The sequence below is a fragment of the Sarcophilus harrisii genome, chromosome 2 (genome assembly GCF_902635505.1).
Source record: "Sarcophilus harrisii chromosome 2, mSarHar1.11, whole genome shotgun sequence".
Taxonomy (NCBI): domain Eukaryota; kingdom Metazoa; phylum Chordata; class Mammalia; order Dasyuromorphia; family Dasyuridae; genus Sarcophilus; species Sarcophilus harrisii.
The window spans coordinates 15,856,409-15,876,353 of record NC_045427.1 but is presented as its reverse complement, the minus strand read 5'-3'; the positions used below and the strand labels follow the sequence as shown (position 1 = coordinate 15,876,353).

Sequence of the window (19,945 nt, the reverse complement as noted above, 5' to 3'; positions counted from 1 at the left end):
AAAAAAAAAAAAAAAAGTTACCATCCCTTTGTGAGCAAGTAATTGCTATTCACATCTTGGCTATTATTTATTGCCATCATTACCATGACGATCACCATCATCATCATGATGACCCTGAGCAAATTGCTTAATCTGTGTCTCAAGTTCTTTGGTGATAACGGGGATAACAGCGGCACTTATCTTGCAGGACTGCTGTGAGGATGGTAGGAGACAATATCTATACATCACTAGCCTAGTGCCTGGCACATAGTGTGTACTAAGTAATGCTTATTTTCCTCCTCATTATTGTCACATATATTAATAACTACCACTTACATGTCACCTTAAGGTTTATAAAACTCTACAAATGTTATTATCTCATTTGATACCCCCAACAATCCCTGGGGAATATTATTGTGGAAATGTTAATTATTCCCATTTTAAAGATGAGATAAACTGAGACAAACAGCAGCTAAATATTTTGCCCCAAATCACTTTAAAGTATCTGATACGAGCATGGAAGTCAGTTCTAAATGATTTCAGGCCCAGAATTCTATCTATGTATCTATATCGATGCTCTCTCTAGTTGCCTTAAACAATGGTCACCCACTTTGCTCCTATTCTTGATCCTTTTATAATCTAAGAAATGAAAAATGGCAGTCCCCTCCGAGATTGATTCTTACCGGATTTCTAGTGTGTTCTGCGAGGTGATGTGTTTAGGAAGTTGAAAGTATGGTATGGTGAACAGAATGTTGGTTTTGGAATCTGGAGATCTAGAATGAAACCCTGTCTCTGCTCCCTACTATCCTCCAGCAGGAAGTTTCTGGGTCTTTCTTTTCTGTACAATGAGAGGATTAGACTTAATCAGCAATATGGTCCTTTCCAATTCTAAATATATGAGTCTATGAGCTTATGAAACAGGTCTGATGCTGGACTCCACTAGCGATCTGGCAATGAGTGCGGCCAATGTGACATCTTTGTTGCTAGGTCAAGAGCAGGCAAATGACATCCACATGGTTTAACTGAGACTGAGCTGCTCCCCATTTCCTTTGGCATTAAATTCAACATGTTCTATCATAATTCTTCAGCTGACTGCACCACCGGTTACCTAGATTCCTATTCCCAGAAATGGAACCTGACCTTTTGTTTGGGTAGGTATAGTGGAAATTCTTTTTAAATATGGGTTGAGATGGATGGCTTCTAAGATCCCATTTAACTCTTAAAAACACTGATTCTGAAGTACAGAGGCCAGGAATGATGGCTGAAATCTAATGAGAGAAAATGGAATGGGGACTAATGTAAAGTCTCAGCGTTGGGTTCAAAAAATCAATTTCACAAATGCCAAATGGAAAAGACATGGTTATATACCATCTCATGGGCAAGAGGGGAAGAAGGGGGCAGTGTGAATTGGAAGGTTAAAATAAGTGCTTGTCATAGCTGCAAAAACAGCTAAATTGATCTTAAATTACATTAAGAATAATGTTCAGGATGAAGGAAATTATATCACCATACTATTTTTGTCCTAGTCAGAATACAGCTAAAGGACCACATTTAAGTCTGGGTATCATATCAAAGGAAGGATGCTGAAAAATTGGAGCACATCTAAAGGAAGGTACTATCTGATAGAATACTGGATTCTACTTTCCTGGAGGTCTTTAAGCAAAGTGGGTATGACTATTTGTTGGGAATGATGTTAAGGGAACTTTTGTTCTTGTGTGGGCTGGACTAGATAGCCATTAAAGACTCTTCCAACTCTGAAACTCTGTGATTAGGACTGAACTTTATCAGATGAACATCCATCCCAGGAAAGAATCTATTTCTTTATAAAGGAGACTTGGAGTAATCTTCCAGATTTTTGACCATAAGAGCTTGGTAAATCTCTGAAGCCGCTGGGTTTTATCTGAAGTTAATAAAATTGTTTTCAGGCTCTGTCTGCGAGCAGCCAGTCTTCCAGGCTGGCTGTCCTTATTTTAAATTACATAGATATCCAACTGGATTTAGAACTGGCCCTCCTGGAGCCCCATACAGCAAGACTTCATTAGAATATCCCCTATTTAATCTTGTTCCTGTACACAATGTTCCGAAAACTGGGTCCCTTGGTAAGTACTCTGAAGAAGTTTTGCTTTAATAATAAGAATACTGTGTATTTATATAACATCTGTCTCTAAGGAGCTCCTGCCTCATTTTGAAGGTTAACCAAAAAAGAAAAGTGCTTTTTAAGTTAAATAATTAAGTAGATGATTTAGTCTGCAAGTCAATAACTGGTAACAAAGACATCAGCAATAACCAGGGACGGTGTGGTGCAGTGAGTGGCTAGGAAGCCTTGGAGATAAGAGACTTGAGTTTGGATACCATCTTGGCACATCCTAGTATATAGTAGTAGCTTAATAAATGCTTTTTGATCAATTAGCTGAATTTAAATGTGATTATTATCCCCGCCCCCAGCTTTCCTGGGGTATTAGCAATACTTGCCCATGGTTTCTCGCTTTAAGTATCAGAATCAGGATTTGAATGCACATCTTCCTCACTCCAAGTTTAATACATGTTGCCTTGTTGGTGTGGACTGGTTTCTTCTGCCAATAGAGTGCTCAAATAATCAGATTGACCCCATTAATTGAAATATCTGTCTCCTCAAGGTCACTATCACCAAACTGGTCATTAGCAATCCAAAGTTATCACCAACTATCTTTTTAGACTTTTCCCTTCACATGGTAATTTTCTTCTAGCATTTAGCACAGTGCCAGGGGCATAGTAATTCTTGGTGCCCGATTGACTGATCAATTCATGAATATGTACAACTCAGGTGCCACCAGTCATGTGATGATTTTTCCTGGTCTTCCCTTGTCCCCTTGCCTAGTAATCTCTCAATACCTTTTGAAATTTCTATATTAATTACATTGTAAGTTCTTTGCCTTGGCCCATGACATATATATTTCTTACCCTCATTCTTCTGCCCAACAGACTTAAACTCTTGAGGCGAGTGCCTTTTTGGGGTTTGTCTTTGCATCCACAGCATCTGGAATGGTGCTTTACACACAGTCGCTAATAAAATGATATATGTTTACAATAATGCCGTAAGGGCTGGGAAGTAATTTACATATTTTGACTTATTTGCTGCTCCCAACTACTGGAAAATTAGTGCTATTATCTTCATTTTATAAATGAGGAAACTCAAACAGACTGAGTTTAAGTGACCTGTCTAGGCTCACACGGCTGATAAATGTCTGGGGTAATATTTGAATTCTGGTCTGTCTGACTCTGGGTCCGACACACGTCAGCTGCTTCAGTGATAAGCCCAAGCATCCCTCTCACACACAGAAAGGGGACTTCTCCAAAATCAAGCAGTTTCCATTGAGTTCTTGTCTTTAGTACATAACATAGCGTCCGTCTCATGGTAGATCCTCAATAAAACTTTGGTGGATTGAACAAACGAATGAAGGCGATCGCCCTTCCTGGGATGGCATCGTGCAACTGGCCTGGCAAAAGCCCCTTTGGACTAGTCAGTGATTGTGATTCCTTAGAAGAAGTATCCAGGACTGTCATCTGGAGTAGGAACAGAAGGACAACTGCTTGCCGATGCCCGAGTCCCAATAACAAATCTTCAGTAGCGAAAGACCTCTAGAATGTCTCGTGTAGATATGGAACCTTGACTTGGCCCCGGTCTCGGAGCACATATGGTGTTCCAACTCAGGATCACACACTATGGCGTACCATACTGCATACTGGGAAAATATTTATGGGGGAATAAACGTGAGGGAGGCATGTTTGTGCACTCTGCATAATTGGCAGGCAAATATGGAGAGAAATGGATTTCCCATGATCCCGCCTGAGGGGCTGTGCCCTAGCATCATCGTCCATGTGTCTCATCAGATGAGCTCAGAGAAGTCATAGAGGATTCTTCTTCAGCACTCTGGATGAAGTTCAAGCTGGCCCGAAGGAGATAATATTGCTTCGGGTCCAGGTTCGTGCTTTTCAAACTTTTGGAGTATGTTCTCTGAACCCCACCAAAGTAACAATGAAAATGGTTTGTTTTTTTTTTTTTTATTTAAAAAATGGAACCATTTTTTGCACACTGGTGGGTGGTTCACTGAGACTTCTCTTTCAACCTAGGAGAAGGGGAGAAAATAAACAGGAAAAGACGACCATCATTCCAGGGGACAGGGACAGGTATGGACTTGCCTAATCTGCCTAATTTGCTGCAGCACAGCTGTCAACCCTCTCTGGCCCAGGTTCAAGACCCAGATATTTGCAGAACCCAGAGAGGCACAGTTAGCCGAGTTGGTTCCGGAGCCCACTGTACCGTGATGCTCTTTGAGTGGCAGCGTGATTTGAATTTTAGGCAAATAAAATAGCCCTCTGTGACAAAATGGATTTTAAAACAAATTCCACAAGTTGACTTGATTTTTAAAATGTCAGTTTGGGAAGCCAAAAGAATAAACATAACAACAAGGGGATGAGCAGATGTATTTACTGGGCTTGATGTTGGTGGTCTTGCTAGCCTGTAATTTGCACATTTCTCATTGTGATGATTTTTTATTTAAAAAAAAATTAGTTAGAATCAGGTTTATATGGCCGTTTCCACCAAGGCCTTCCAGCACGCCCGCCATTGTTATTTAGCTGGTCGATTTCCCTTCACATGCTTTTTGCATTATTGTAACAGACAAGTCTAAGACACTGTCTAATGTTAATTCTGCTCACTGCTGCCAATTATAATCAGAGCTAGTCAAAATAAACAAATTAAACAAATAAACATGTCAAAACATCTCTGATTTAGCGAAAATCAGCCAAGTCTGAACTCTACCAGTGTTTCCGCATAAATGATGGGCTGTGGGCTGTAAAAAGCTCCATAACATTTTTTCACCTTTGCAAGGGGGAAGGTGGGTCAGTTTAGAATTACAGTGCAGCTCAGCTCAGGGAGAGAGGTCTGCCATGGAAAGCAAATGAAACCCAAATGTTGGAGGCTTCACCCTGGCTGGTAATGATCGGCCGGCGGGCCGCGTGTTCTAAATGCTTTAAAAAAAAAAAAAAAAAAAAGGAAAGAAAGAAAGAAAAGAAAATGGCAGTTGAGTCTCTGTTGACAAGATGCCAAACCCTCTAAATCATTGGGGAAGTGGAACATGATGCAGGTGAAAATAGACTAAAGGCGGATGAATGTTTCAATCTGAAACACACCTACGGCCGCTGTGACATTCCCCAGTCAGCCATGTGAAAAGGAGAGCAATTAACTCAGCCTGATTGCCTTGAAGAAGGCATAGAAAACATGGCCCTGGCCCCAAGAAGATGGATTTAGAGTTATGACTGGGAATTTTGTGAACAGAACCTGGGAAGGATGAACAAAACCTGGCCAGAGGGGCTAGAGCTGGGGGTGGTGGAAAGAAGTAAGTCAGGGTGAGAAAGGAGCTCACCTTAGCCTGATGACTAGTTGTTTCCTATTTAACTAATCCTTATTGCTAACTAGGTGCTAAATTCTGTTGTTTCTACCTTGTGAAAGATTGTAGGTTCTGCCGAGCCCATGAAATCGGGTGCTTGGGGGCGAAGCTCAGGTCGCCCGCCCTAGTTATGGCCCCGAATGGATGTGAATAACGAGAGATACGTGTGTGCATATTTGTGTAGAGGTATGCTAACCTTAACAAGATGGCAGGAAGGTAAGGAGGAAGGCTGTCATCCTGGCAGGTGGTTCTGATAAAGACGGGATCTCTTGATGAACAAACAGCCTTAAGACATCCAAACCCAACTCGAGGCAGAGCTACAACTCCAGGACAGGTGGTTATTGCTCCTCGGTTATTCGTATACCTTTCAACACATCCCATTCCAATTGGTATTTTAGGAGAAGAGTGCGTGGTAGAAAGCTAGGGAGGACAATTGCTCCAACTCACCCTTTCCCCACCTTATATCCTCATGCTCAGAAAATGGGTTTGGGGACAGTGAGGGGGGAGGAAAGTCGACAACTTACGAAGAAGAATTTGCAAAAGAGAAAAAGGATGGCCATTTCTATTCCCCCAACCAAAGAGCACCATGACTCCTGCTGCCCTCTCCGATTTCTCCCCCTCCTTTTAATGATTATTTTTTAAATGTGCATGGAGTCTGGCAGAAAAGGGGGGGGCAGGGATGGCCGTGCCTTTGAAATGTTGTTTTCTGAAGACAAGTCTCTCGAATCTCAGTTATTAACAACCTCTCACAAGACAGTTATTTTTGGAGTGGCCTCTTAGGAGCCAACCTCTTGGAAGTGAACTCATTTATTTCCCGTCTCACTGTCCTGCTATTTCCTGCAGAGAGAGGGGGAAAGTGAAACCACATGTTTGGAGGAGCTAACGGAGGAAACCCCTCCGAAGACAAATGACGACTCTTCTCCCCTGGCAATTAGTCAAACCTGGGCCGCCGGCCAGCCCAGGTGTTCCCGACTGCGTATAAATTTGCCAAAGAACAATGAAAATAGCAGCTGATCGCGCTGACAGATTTCTCTAGTAATTTCCTGTCGCTTGGCATCTTCAGGTTACTTTCCCACAATTATGACTGTTGATGAAGAAGGCTGGGGGCCCTTCAGAGTCATTTTTGAGCTCTTTCTCTTCTCTTCTCCATCTCTGATCCATCCCCAATAATACCAGCACCAAACACCCCATGAGAGGAAAAAAAGAGAAACATAACACACTTCCACTCAGGATCAGTTTTGAGTTCTTTCTCTTTCCCATCTCTGATCCATCCCCAATAATACCAGCACAAAAATCCCATGAGGGGGAAAAGAGAGAAACATAACCCACTTCCACTCAGAATCAGTTTTGAGTTCTTTCTCTTCCCCAACTCTGATCCATCCCCAACAATACCAGCACCAAATACTCCATGAGAGGGAAAAAAAGGAAACATAACCCACTTCCACTCAGAATCAGTTTTGAGTTCTTTCTCTTCCCCAACTCTGATCCATCCCCAACAATACCAGCACCAAATACTCCATGAGAGGGAAAAAAAGGAAACATAACCCACTTCCACTCAGAATCATTTTTGAGCTCTTTCTCTTCTCTTCCCCATCTCTGATCCATTTCCCAACAAAACCTGCACCAAGATCCCATGAGGGGGAAAAGAGAGAAACATAATCCACTCCCACTCTGAATCAGTTTTGAGTTCTCTCTCTTCCCCATCTCTGATCCATCCCCAACAATACCAGCACCAAACATTCCATGAGAGGGAAAAAAAGAAACATAACCCACTTCCACTCAGAATCAGTTTTGGGTTCTTTCTCTTCTCTCCCCCATCTCTGATCCACCCCCAACAATACCAGCATCAAACACCCCATGAGGGAAAAAAAGAAATATAATTCACTTCTACCCTGAAATAAAATTTCATTTCATTTGGAGAGATGGGGGGGAGAAGGAAAAGCGGGCCCACCCTTTTGGGGGAATTTTGGATATTTTCCCCCATCCCCAGATGTTTGACTGTAATCCCTTTGCAAAATACATATTTTAATGAGTCTGAATTTGAAAGGGGGAAAAAAATCTCTTTGCACCTGCATCCTATAGAGTTTCTTGGCAATCATGCTCCAAGATTCATGTTCCTTCTGCTCTTCTAACTTACCAGTTGGAAGGTTTCCTTGGTCTGTCCATTATCTTCCAAAGGAAACTGGGTCTGAGAATGAGGCTGCTGCTGCTGCTCCAGCACAGGACTGTGATTGGAGAAATGGACACTGACCGCAAGGGCCAGCTGGGGGCATGGATTGGATGCCAACCACAGCTTTCTCATTGTCTCCGCCATGTGGGAACTGGAGATGTTTAGATCAGAGGAGAGGAGATGAGGGAGGAGGGGACACATATTTAATAGCTGTCTCCAAGTATGCAAAGAGATGTCATAAGAAGTGGTAATAGATTTGTACTACTTGTTCCCAGAGGACGGAACTAGGACCGATGGGTGGAAATTACAATGAGACATATTGAAGCTTGATGTTGGGAAATCTCATCCCAGTGAAAACTATGCAAAGCAGATCGGGCTGCTATGGGAAAGGAGTGGGTTCCCCCTCACTGAAGGTCTTCAAGCAGGGACTGGAGAACCACTTGTTGGGCCATGCATGGGAGAGTGTTGCAGTCTGCAAATCCAGCCTTACACATTTACTAGTTTATTCCACCTCTGCCTCAGTTTCCTTGTATATAAAATGGGGGAACTAACAGCACCTCTCTCCGTTCTAGGTCGGTTGTGAGGATCAAATGAAATAATATTTGTAAAGTGCTTTGTGGACCTTATTGCAATATATGTTCGCTATTATTATTCTTATTAATAATTCTTATTAATTATAATTCTTATTAATCATGTTTTGGTATAGGTTTGACTAAGTGGCCCCTGAGTTAGCCTTCATTTCTGAAATTCTACATGATTATGGAGTGTGTGTGTGTGTGTGTGTGTGTTTGAACTGAATCCAATCCAAAGTGTTTGGGGACAAGGTAGAAACAAAGAGAACTGTGCAATTATCTTGAAACTTTATGTTAAATCTTGGAGAAAGTATAATTGCTGATTTGGTTAAAACAGTTTTATGAAGCAGTTTTGCCGGGGCCAGAAAAGAGCTGAAAGTTTGCCAAGAAACTGGTCTCTTATGGAGTGAAAGAACTAGCTGAGAGGAGGGTGGGCTGGACTGGACTGGGCTGGGAGAGCACCTGGTTTGTGGTCCTGGCACCGCAACTAGTGAGAGAAACTCACTTCATGATTTTAGTCCTCAGTTTCCTCACCAGGAAATTGAGAAGATTGGATTAGGTGAATTCTGAAAGGATTTTACAATGATAGTGCTGGAATCTTGTTTTTCCTGCTTTCCAGCTTTCCTCCTGCCACTTCTCAACCCCGACTTTCCAGAAAAGAAAGGGTGCTTCAGCTGTGCAAAATGGGTGATCCAAGTGCTCTGGGACATTTTGTGGGAAAGGGGGGAGAGGGGAAGGACCAACAAGGGACCTTTACAAGACCTGAAAGAAGAGAAGCAAAGTGGACTTGAATATGTGGAGATTAGATTTCCAAGCACTTTGCTCTATAGGATAGCAGCATGGGAGCAGCACTGCAGACAGGAAGGAGAAGCCCCGATCCCCAAACATTGCATCTATTTGACTGAGGTGTCCTATGGGCCTAGAACAATAGTCAAGAGCCCTCGACACTCTAAGCAGGAATTTGTTGGTCAGTAATAATTGGTAGCTGATTACAATTTTTTTTTAACATTCACAAATTTTAAGCTGAATTTGCATCATTAACATTCTCACCATTACTTTCTGAAGGGCTGACAGATAAACAAAGGAATAAATCCAGTCCTGATTGATAGTGTTGCCAATTTTCCAGATGTAAATGCTTGCAAGGAAAATTTAATAATTTAACAATTGGCTCTCACAAGCCAATTTAACAATTGGCTACAGCACCCCACTGGCTCTGAGCCTCAGTTTCCTCAGCCATAAAATGGAAATAATATTGTATGTATTACCTAATTCACAGGATCATAGTAGAGAAAGGGGCTTTTAAAGTTGTAATGGGCTCTCTCTCTCTCTTTCTCTCTTCCTTCTTCCCTCTGCCTCTTGTCTCTGTCTGTCTGACTCTCACTTTTGGTAGAAGTGGTAATCTATGCACATAGAATATTCCATACATTTTCAGATTCACTTGTTTCTAGGAATACAGATAAAGAGCTGTTAATGACCTCAGAGGTCAGCTTTTCTATCCATCTCATTTTACAGATAAAGAAACTGGTCCAGGAAGTGAAGTGATTTCAGCAAAATCACACAAATACTAAGTTTCTCCTTTGGGATTTGAATTCTTTGGTTAGTTTTGTTAAATAGCTTTTATTTTGTTTTGCAAAGTATTAAAAAAATGAGTTGTGTCGATAAATTATTAAAATTCAAAACTGTTTTCATATTAAATCCTTTTGTATACAAGTTCCCTAGGTTGATTACAATTGACTAAAAGACATTTCGTTAGCTACCGAAATGATCGCTACAATCCTTTTTTCTCAGAACAGGACTTTCGGTCTCTCCTCTCTCCACAAGGATGACTTCTCTAGGATGCTACAAATCTAATTTTAGTGAATAAAAGACAAAATGTTGGCTTCAGAGGCTTTATATACAGTGGCCAGAGAGTTGAACTTGAAACTAGTTAATCCTTTGACTGCTGATATTACATTTTCTTGCCTCTTTCCAACTCTCTCCTCAGAATAAGAAATTCAGGAAAACAGGGAGAGCTGGGAAAGAGAGGAAATAGATTTTGTTAATACTTTAAAATAGAATTTAAATTTAAAAATAACAACACACCTACTGGTTTCCTTGGATTAGTTACTAAATCTCAGCACCCTAAGCTGAATTATAGTTCCTTGCACATATCTAGTGATTGATAAATGTTTGTTGAATTGAATTCCATAGAAATCTACCTATGCCTTTTCTCTTACCCATGATGTCCTTCCAGCTCCCCCTTGCCACATTTGCAAACCCCAGCTCCCTTTCAGCTGCAGCCAAATTTCAACTCTTCCATGAAGACTTGCCTGTTCCTCTAATTCTTCATTAATTTCTTCCTCTTCTGAACCTCTAGAATTCAGACATTGTAAGTGCCAAACTCCATAGTATAGATTAAATGATAATTTACTCTGAGTTCCTTTCCAAGTGCCATGTTTCAGAACAGACATTGATGATCTGGAAAGTGCCAAAAGACCATACATAGGGGTCTACGATCTAGAACTGAAAGGATCTCAAAGTCCATCTAATTCATTCTCCTTCATTTTACAAATAAGAAAACTGAGTCCCAGAGAGTGAAGGTAACTAGGATCTTGAAGACTCTTGATTCCATGTCATGTAAGCTTCCGTTGAAAGATATTTAATTTAAAAGAAGAAGAAACATGAGAACCATTTTCGACTGTTTGACAAGTTGCCATGCAGCTAAATGGCACCATATTGCACAGAGCAGCAGGAATGGAATCAGGAAAACTCATCATTTCTGACCTCAGATAGTTATTAGCTGGGTGACCCAGGCAAGTCCACTTGACTCTATTTGCCTCAGTTTCCTGATCTATAAAATAAGCTGGAGAAGGAACCACTCCAATATCACTGCTAAGAAAACTCCATTTGGCTCATGAGGAGTTGGACATGTCTGAACATTAACATACATCACAGGGATTCAACTTTTTCTGGTTGTCCCCAAAGGAAAAACCCAAGAGCAATGAATGGGCAGATGTGGAGAAACCAGTTTAGATTTAGCATTAGAAACACTGTCCTCTTCTGGCTCTCTTCAACATTGAGATGATTCAAATCAGTTCCACTTGTGCAGTGATGAAGAGATCCATTTATACCCAGAGAGAGAACCATGGGAACAGAAGGAGGAACACAACACAGCATTCTCCAAAATTTTATTTGCATTTTTTTCTGTTTTTCGTTTTCTTCCTTCTTGATCTGATTTTTCTTGCACAACAAGATAACTGTATAAATATATGTATACATATATTGGATCTAACATGTATTTCAACATATTTAACATGTATTGGACTATCTGCCAACTAGGGGAGGGGATGGGGGGAAGGAGAGGAAAATTTGGAACAAAAGGTTATGCAAGGGTCAATGTGGAAAAATTACCCATGCATATGCTTTGTAAATAAAAAGCTTTAATAACAAAAAAAAAGAAAGAAAGAAAAGAAACGCTGTCCTCCAAATGGAATGGAAAGTAATTGGAGATATGCTATAGGGGATTCTTTTTCACGTAAAAGTTGGACTTCATGATCTTGGAGATCCCTTTGAACCCTTAAATTCAATGATTTTACCGTTGTTTCGAGGACATTTCCCCCTTTGGAAGACTAAAGAACAAAATGATCATTCCTGATTCCAGAGAGTAATGAAGAAGACTACTGCCCATTTCATGACAAAGGACTAGGGACCCACGTGCACAATGAGAAGTCCATTTGGGATGCGGTCACAATGGGAACCAGTTTCACTTGACTATACATATATGGATGGGAAGGAAAGGAATAAACATTTATATAGCACCTTTCTGTACTCAATACTGTGCTGAACATGTTTTACAAATATTATCTCGTTTGCACTTTGCAACAATGCTGAGGGAAATGCTATTATCTCCATCTTACAATTTAGTAAATTAAAGCAGATTCAGTTAGTGAGCGTCATTGTATTGACTTATTTTGATCAATAGCTAACACGTAGGCGCTCATTATGTGTTAGGCTCTGTGGTAAGTTCTGAGGATGCAAAGAGGAAAGGAAAACACAACATAGAAGTTGAATTAATCCTGTCTTCCCCATTGGATCATAAGGTGTTTGAGGGCAGACATTATAAAGGCTCTTTCTCAGGTACACTGCCATTCCCGGCCTATTACAGTACAGTATATTAAGTATTTAATAAACACTGGCTCTTCAACTGATTTTCACCACTGCTGATGGATACCCATCTGGGTTTGTCATTGTGACGTAGTGTTAAATTCAACTACAAAATGAGCCAGGGTGGAGAAAATAAGGAGCTCCTCAGCCGGCTACATTCTAAAGGGAAAGACTCAGATACTACCACGGGGCAGCTAGATGGGGCAATAGATAATGACTGACCCTGGAGGGAGGAGGACTTGAATTCAGATCCAGCCTTAGATACTTAATACGTCCTGACTGTGTGAATCTGGGCAAGTCACTTCACCCCAATTGATTCAAACCCCACCCCAACCCTCAACAACTCCAAAACTCCATGTTAAGTTTAATAATAAAGCAGCTAGATGGTGCAGCGCATGAGATGATGAGCTCAGTGTCAGATTGATCCGGGTTCATATCCAACCCCAGACGCTGGCTGTGTGACCGTGGAGGCAGTTAACTTTTGTCTGTCTCCGCTTTCTCATCTGTTAAATAGGAATAGTAAATGAATCTTCTTTCCAGAATTGAAATGAGGATCAAGTGAGATGATATTTGTCAAGTGTTTTATAAAGTTTAAATAAATGCTAACTATTAATATTATTTCCAAAAACCCTGTGTAACATAAGTTCATGTTTTTGCTTATAATTCTTGTTTGTTTTTCCTTATATTTGGAATGTTTACATTTCCCGAATGATTATGTTTATAAAAAAAGAGAATCTAAAAATATTTTAACTACATTAAAAAATAATCCAAGTTTATGGATGTGATTTCTAGCTGAAATCTCAGTTCCTGGTGATAACACTTAACACAATAACAATATCAATAATCATAATTCACATTTCTAGAGAACTATTGGTTTACAAAGACATTCTTCTCACAACTTGGAGAATGAGGCTTTTATATATATATATATATATATATATATATATATATATATATATATATATATATATATGTATAAAGAGAGAGAGAGAATATTTCATTCAAGAAACATTTATTAAGGATCTCCCAAGAACTCTTACCAAGCTTAAGTATATCAAACCCTGTTCTAGGGACTGGTAATACTAAGACAAAAATAAAAATGTTTCTTGTTCTCTAGGAAGTTATACTCTATTGAGTGGGGGACAGAATCAAAGCCAACATGGACCTGGAAAAGCAAATACAAACTAAATTTAAATGAAAGGGATGAGGGGGTATTACTAACAAGTGGGAAGAGCAGGAAAAGCCTCTTTAGCTGAGTTTTGAAAGGAGTTTGGAATCACAAGAAGGGAAGGAGGGGAGGCAGAATAATCCAGTTTTGATTATGCAAGAGTGGACAGGGTAGTCAACAAAATCAGTCGGTTTGGTTGGGATGCAGAGTGAATGAAGGGGGATTATTTGGAATCAGATGGAAAAGAAAAACTGGAACCAGATAGTGAAAGGCTTTAAATTCCAAAGGGGAGAGTTGGTGCTTTATCTTGGAGGCACTAGCGAGCTATGATAGCTCCCAGAGCAGAGAAGGGACATGATGGGTGCTATGCTTTAAGAACATCTTTTCTTGGCAGTTGTGTGGCTGATGGATGAGAGAATGGAGGCAGACAGACCACTTCATGGGCATTGCTGAGAAAACCTGGATGTTTCTTTTGTGTGTTGGGTTGAGCACAGAGGGTTGGACTATTTCTGCCCAGAGGCTGGACAAATTCCCATGGTCTCAGACCTTGGCTTCTAGAAGGAGAGAGGGAGGGGATTTGTGGGGCCTGCTAATAGCTGAGGGGATCGGGAGGAGGTGGGGCTTGGTGGTTGGCTCCCCTGTACCTTCCTGGAAGTGTAGCATTGACTCCATGACCCACAAGGCACATTCCTGAATGTCCACTGGGTAATCTGGCCCTGTTAGCACTTAATATTTATGACCAACATTTGCCAGTGATTATATTAACAGGAAAGTGATTATAATTCTACATGCTAGTGTGAGAGCTGTGTAACTCATACCACAGATGGGGTATATATATGCTAAGACAAATGCAGTGTCCCTTGAAGCTCTTCATTGGTAATACCAAGGCGAAAATTTGGATAAGGTAGTCATTTAAATAAGTTTTTGTCATACACGCTGGAACGCTAGAAGATTAGAGCCAGAAAAATCACGGAATCTAATCTCCTTCCTCCCTCATTTTACAGATCAAAAAACTGAGGAACACAGAAGGTTCTTGAGCATTTTCTTGAGAAAGTAATCTTGAGAAGGAAGTAGTGAAAATATTATTCAAGCTATTATACAGATGAGAACACTGAGGCCTGGAGAGGGGAAATCTCAAAGGTCTCATGGCTAATTAGTGGTAGACTTATGACTAGGATTCGGGTTTCCTGCCTCCCAAGACAGGGCTTTTCCCATTATTTGACATTTTTGCTAATAATAACAATTATCATTTATGTAGGACTTTAAACTTGTGGGAGATAGATGTTCTTAAAACCCCTGTTTCACAGATGAGGAAACTGAGACCCTTGAGAGGTAAAGTGATTCACTCAGGGAGACACAGCTAGCACCCACCAGTGGCAAGATTTGAATCTGGATTTCTTTCTATTCCATATCTGCTCTTTCTACTCTACTAGTTTGTTTGTCTTTATGACTATCCTTTCAGTAGCATCCTAACTGTGTGCAAGAAGCATAGGATTTCTTGGTCAAAAGTGTAAGAGCTATGACTTGGAAGAAAATAGAATCTTCCTATTTTAGAAAAGGTTTCATTTATTTGTTTGTTGGTTCGTTCATTCATTCATTCATTTATCTATTTATTTGTTTGCTTGTTTATTTGTTTGTTTGTTTATTGCAAAATAGGGGCTGTGCTTAGTTCTTTCTGCTGCTGCTGAGGAATAATAGAATCGTTGATCTAGACCTGGAGGGAAACTCAGAGGCCATTTAGTCCAAATGTCATTTTACATATGAGAAAACTGAGGTAGGTCAGATGACCTGCCCAAAGTCACACAGGTAGGAAGCAGCAAAGATGGGAGTTTTTTTACTTCAAGTCCAGTGTTTTACTTTTCTCTTTTATCCTGTGAGCTCAGCCTAGTGCTTGGCACTTTGTAAATACTTAATAAATGTTTTTATTCATTCCACTTTAACACAAGCTGTCCAGAGTTTCCCATTCAAAATTGCTCAGTCTTTTGAAATGATCATTTAAAATTTTCGTGCCCTCTAAACTTCAGTGTCCTGGTACCATGCCCCGTTCACCCTGCCTTGTTAACGCACCGTGCCTTTTTCCTCAGTTGCTAGTCCTGAGAGGCCCTTTCTGAAACTCTCTGCAATGTTTCCACCGAGTTCCATCCCTCCTCAATTTCATCTAGCTGTTTTCTCCAAACCTCAGCAGTTATTTCTGCTCAGATCCACGGCCTGCAGAATTAATTTGAGATCTTTCTTGGGGGAAGTCATGATCGCTTTGGCTCTTCCCGTCCAAAGCATTTGTCCCTGGGAGTAGCTTGACCTTATTTCTGGCCAGTGTAGCCAGAGGACCAACTTTGTACAATTAGGTCATCTTCCTCAGGCTCCGGCCTCCCAGCCATCCAGTGATCCCAGCACTCCCTGCTTTTCCAAATGCTTTTCTTGACATGGCTCCACTGTGAAAAGGGACTCTGATACTGGCTCTGATGCTCTCTGGAGCCCTGATGCCAAATGTTCCCAGCTTTTATGTGAGCAGTTAGTTAATTAAAAGAAAATTGAATTCATGACCATTTCATTCTAGACAACCTTGGCTAGTGGAGAGTTTATCTTTGATCAAGTGAGAAAACTGCCTGAGGCTTCCTATATGCCTCAACTGACTCCAAATAAACACTCCCACTGAATGCGAGGCTTGGAGCGGCTTGGAGCAGCTCTTCTGTGCATTCAGGAAACAGCTACTCTTGGCAGGGGCTAAGTCAATGTTTCTTTTGTTGTTGAATTTATGGAGTGCCCACCGTGCACCAAGGAAAGCGCTGGCGTCTTGGGGAGATGGAAGAGAAAGGGAGAGAAAGAGAGGATTTAGGGCTGGAGGGAGGGAGGTCGAGAGCCCAAACCTCTCATCTTACAGATGGGGAAACTGAGGCACATGTAGGTTATTTGTCCAGGACCACATAGGTAATTAAGTATAAGAGGTGGGATCTGAATCCAGCCTTTTAGAGGCTAATTTTGGAGCCCACAGCACTACACTGTGCTGCCCTGGGTTTAGGGAATTTAGAGTCTTTCTGCTTAAAGAGTCTCCTTGAGTTTTAGATGGCCCGGGGTTAGAAAGATTATCTCCCAGGTCTCTTTGAGCCCCAGGCCCTGTGATAAGGGAGATGTGGGTGGTACCCAGAGATCAAGGGATTTAGGTTCAAGCCTTGAGTAGGATATTTACCAGTGGTGGGACTCTGGCCAGATCATTTTAGCTTTTGGGGACCACAATTTCCTAGTGCTCAAGCTGTAAATGGGGTTATGGGGACTAGAAACTGTGAGGTCCAGCTTTAAGTCAATTACCCTTGAGAAGAGCCTGATTTTGCATTTGATTAGCTTGACCACGAGGAGCCTCTTCTGGCCTCAGTTTACCCATCTGTAAAATAAAGGGCTTAGACGGGTGCACACTGAGGCGATTTCCAGCACTTACCATCTGATTGTAATTAAATAGTCGAGGAGAGGAGACGTTCTCTGATGAAGCCCAAAGGAGCTGTACAGATCACTAAGTGCTTCTGGAGAATAGGCAGAGCTCACTGTGGCTGGGGCGGAGGGGGTCACATAAGGCTCATGGCCTCCACTGGGCCTGGGCCTGGGACTGGAAGGTTGGATAGGAGTCAGATAATCCGAGGGAGGGCGGAGGACCTTCCAGGCAGGAGGAGCTGAGAAGATTTAGGGGCATTTTGTGCCTAAGGGAAGATTGAGGACCCCCTCCTGACTGGAATGGAGGGTTCTCAGTGAGGAACAGGAAGTCTTAGCTTGAACACCCATAGTGGGACTAGGCTAGAATTCAGCAAAATGTATTTGTTCCAGAAGCTTTTGTCCAGTGTAGCATAAGGGTGAGAGCTCTATACTTCAACTCATGAGAGACTTGAATTCAAAAGATCTGATCATTTTGTTTTTTGTTTTGTTGCTTTTATATATTTGTTTGTTTGTTTATTTTATTCTTTGTTTATTCATTCATTCATTCATTTATTATATTAATAGCCTTTTATTTTTCAAAATACATGCAAAGATAATTCTCAGCATTCACCCTTGCAAAACTTTGTGTTCCAAATTTTCTCCCTCCCTCCCGGCCTCCCTCCTCTCCTAGACAACAAGTAATCCAATATAGGTCAAACACGTGTAATTCTTCTATACATATTGCCACATTAATGAATCTAAACAAGAAAAATAAAACCAAAGAGGAAACAAATGAGAAAGAAAAAAAAAGCAAGAAAACAACAACAAAAAGGGGAAAATATTATGTTGTGATCCATATTCAGTCCCCATAAGAGAAAGCAGATGGCTTCTCCAGCTTTGTTTAAATTAATTAATTTTTTATTATAATGTTTTGCATCATAAGCTGGAAGGATTCTTCGAATTCATTTAATCTAATATCTTCATTTTGCAGATGAAGAAACCGAGGTTGGGGGTATTGGTAAAGTGACTTATCCAAGATCATACAAGCAGTTACTGACAGGTGGTTATCTGAACCTAGTTCCTCTAGACCCTGATTTAATCTTCATCCTACAAGCTACCGGAGTCTGAACCTTAAAGAATTGTGGAGATGTGAGTTATTATTTTTTTGAAAAAAAATTTCTGTTTTCAAAATTAAACTGGGATTTGTTTTTATGTCCTAGCCAGTTCCAGATAAAGCTCCTGCTCCACCCTCTGCACCCTGTCCTTTGGAACCAGGAAGAAGAGTTAAATAAAACCATCTGCCCCGGGGGCCCAAGCTGACAGTACATGTATGTAGCACTCTCCCTCTGTTGGCCACCACCTCTCTGATAAGAGGAGGGAGATATTTTAAATGATCTGTCTTCCAGAACCAGGACTGGTCAGTGTGATGACTCAGAGGTGGGTTACGGCTCAATGTTCTTTTCATTTGTGTTACAGTCATCACCGAATCCTCTCCTTTCTCCTGATCCTGCCTTAGGGACTCCGATTAGCTGATGACTGTTTCCTAAACACTGAGCTGAGCGTTCTGAGAAATAGCAAAGAAGTAGAGACAGAATCTTTGCCCTTGAGCACATAGTCTAGTTGGTGAGAAATGATACATACACGAGAAAGCAGAGAATGATCTTGGACCTGGGTTCAAACTGTGCCCCTGATACTGTCTTTGTATTCCCAGGAGAGTCATTTACCCTTAGCCATGTCATCTGTGAAATGGGAGTGATGGACCATGTGCTCGCCAAGTCCTGTTCGGCTCTCGACCTCTGACCCTGTGATCCAGAGACCACATGGAACCAAGTGTGTGGGAGAGCCTGTGTTTGCTATGTCAAGGGCAGAGATGGGGGGTGGCAGAGAAGCCCGTTGCCTAGGGTGCAATTAGAGTGTGTGAGTGAGTGTGTGTGTATGTGTTGGGAAGAGTCAAAGCTGAAAAAAAAATAATGTGACCCTTAATAAAGAAAAATGTGTTGAATGTCAGAAAAATTCTCATTCTTCTGACTTTTGGTTCATTGTTTTGTGGTGTCCTGCCAGGCAAGGGCAGAGCCTCAATGGGCAGTCCCTGGCAGAATTTTCAAAGCTACACATTTAGGCCTGTCTTCCCCCTCCCTCCAGTTCTGTCCCTCCTCCCTTTTTTCCTCTGTCCCTCCTCCCCACCTCTTTCCTTCTGTCCCTCCTCCCCACCTCCTTCCCTCTGTCCCTCCTCTCCCCCTCCTTCCCTCTGTCCTTTCCCCCACCTCCTTCCCTCTGTCCCTCCTCCCTATCTTACTCTGTCCTTCCTCCCCACCTCCTTCCCTCTGTCCCTCCTCCCCACCTCCTTCCCTCTGTCCCTCCTCCCCACCTCCTTCCCTTCATCCCTCCTCCCTACCTTACTCTGTCCTTCCTCCCCACCTCCTTCCCTCTGTCCCTCCTCCCCACCTCCTTCCCTCCATCCTTCCCAGCTAAGAGAATTATAATTGAGGGAAAGGTCGCTGTGGGCTGGGGTGACTCAGGGAAGGGATGGTCATAAAATCCTTGCATTTTTGGCGCGGATATTTTTTTCTCAGCTTGTGAATTCATCTCCTCATTTATGGTTTCAGGAAATCTGATCCAGATTCAAACAGCAGAGGGGGTGGGGGCCCGGGAGCATCTCCAACTTGTTGAATTATTTATCTTTTCTCTCGCAGGCCGCTCGCCTCTTGCCTGGCTGATTGGGCCTGATGATTTTCCCAGGCAGGCTGTGGGGATGATTTGGGGAAGGAGCCACCCATTTCTGTGCTTTTAGTCACCCTTTCTTGCTGTATGTATTTCTAGCTGCGCCACTGCCTCTCCCCTTAGACTACAAGCTCCTTGAGAGTAGGAACTGGGGTATTCTTAGTCCTTATAGCCCTCGGATTTGCACAGGGCCTGCGCACAGTAGGTGTTAATAAAGACTTGATCCATTTGGTCCAGAGAGAATTTGTGAGCTCCCTGGGAACCATCCGTGGTCCAATTACTTGGGAAAAGTGAAGCCTGAAAAAAAAATAATAGAAGGGGCATCTGGGTGGTGCAGTGGATAGAGCACCAGCCCTGAAGT

The 19,945-nt window shown here is 41.8% G+C and overlaps 1 long non-coding RNA gene across 1 annotated transcript in view; it reads left to right on the top strand.

The window, feature by feature from the left end:
• The window catches only part of LOC116421229, a 62,856-nt gene extending 44,030 nt beyond the window's left edge, over nucleotides 1-18,826 (top strand). Inside the window, exons 2-3 of the long non-coding RNA XR_004231526.1 lie at nucleotides 18,084-18,191; nucleotides 18,575-18,826. This is a non-coding gene — a long non-coding RNA (uncharacterized LOC116421229). The remainder of the gene's footprint in view (nucleotides 1-18,083; nucleotides 18,192-18,574) is intronic.
• Nucleotides 18,827-19,945: the final 1,119 nt, after the last annotated feature.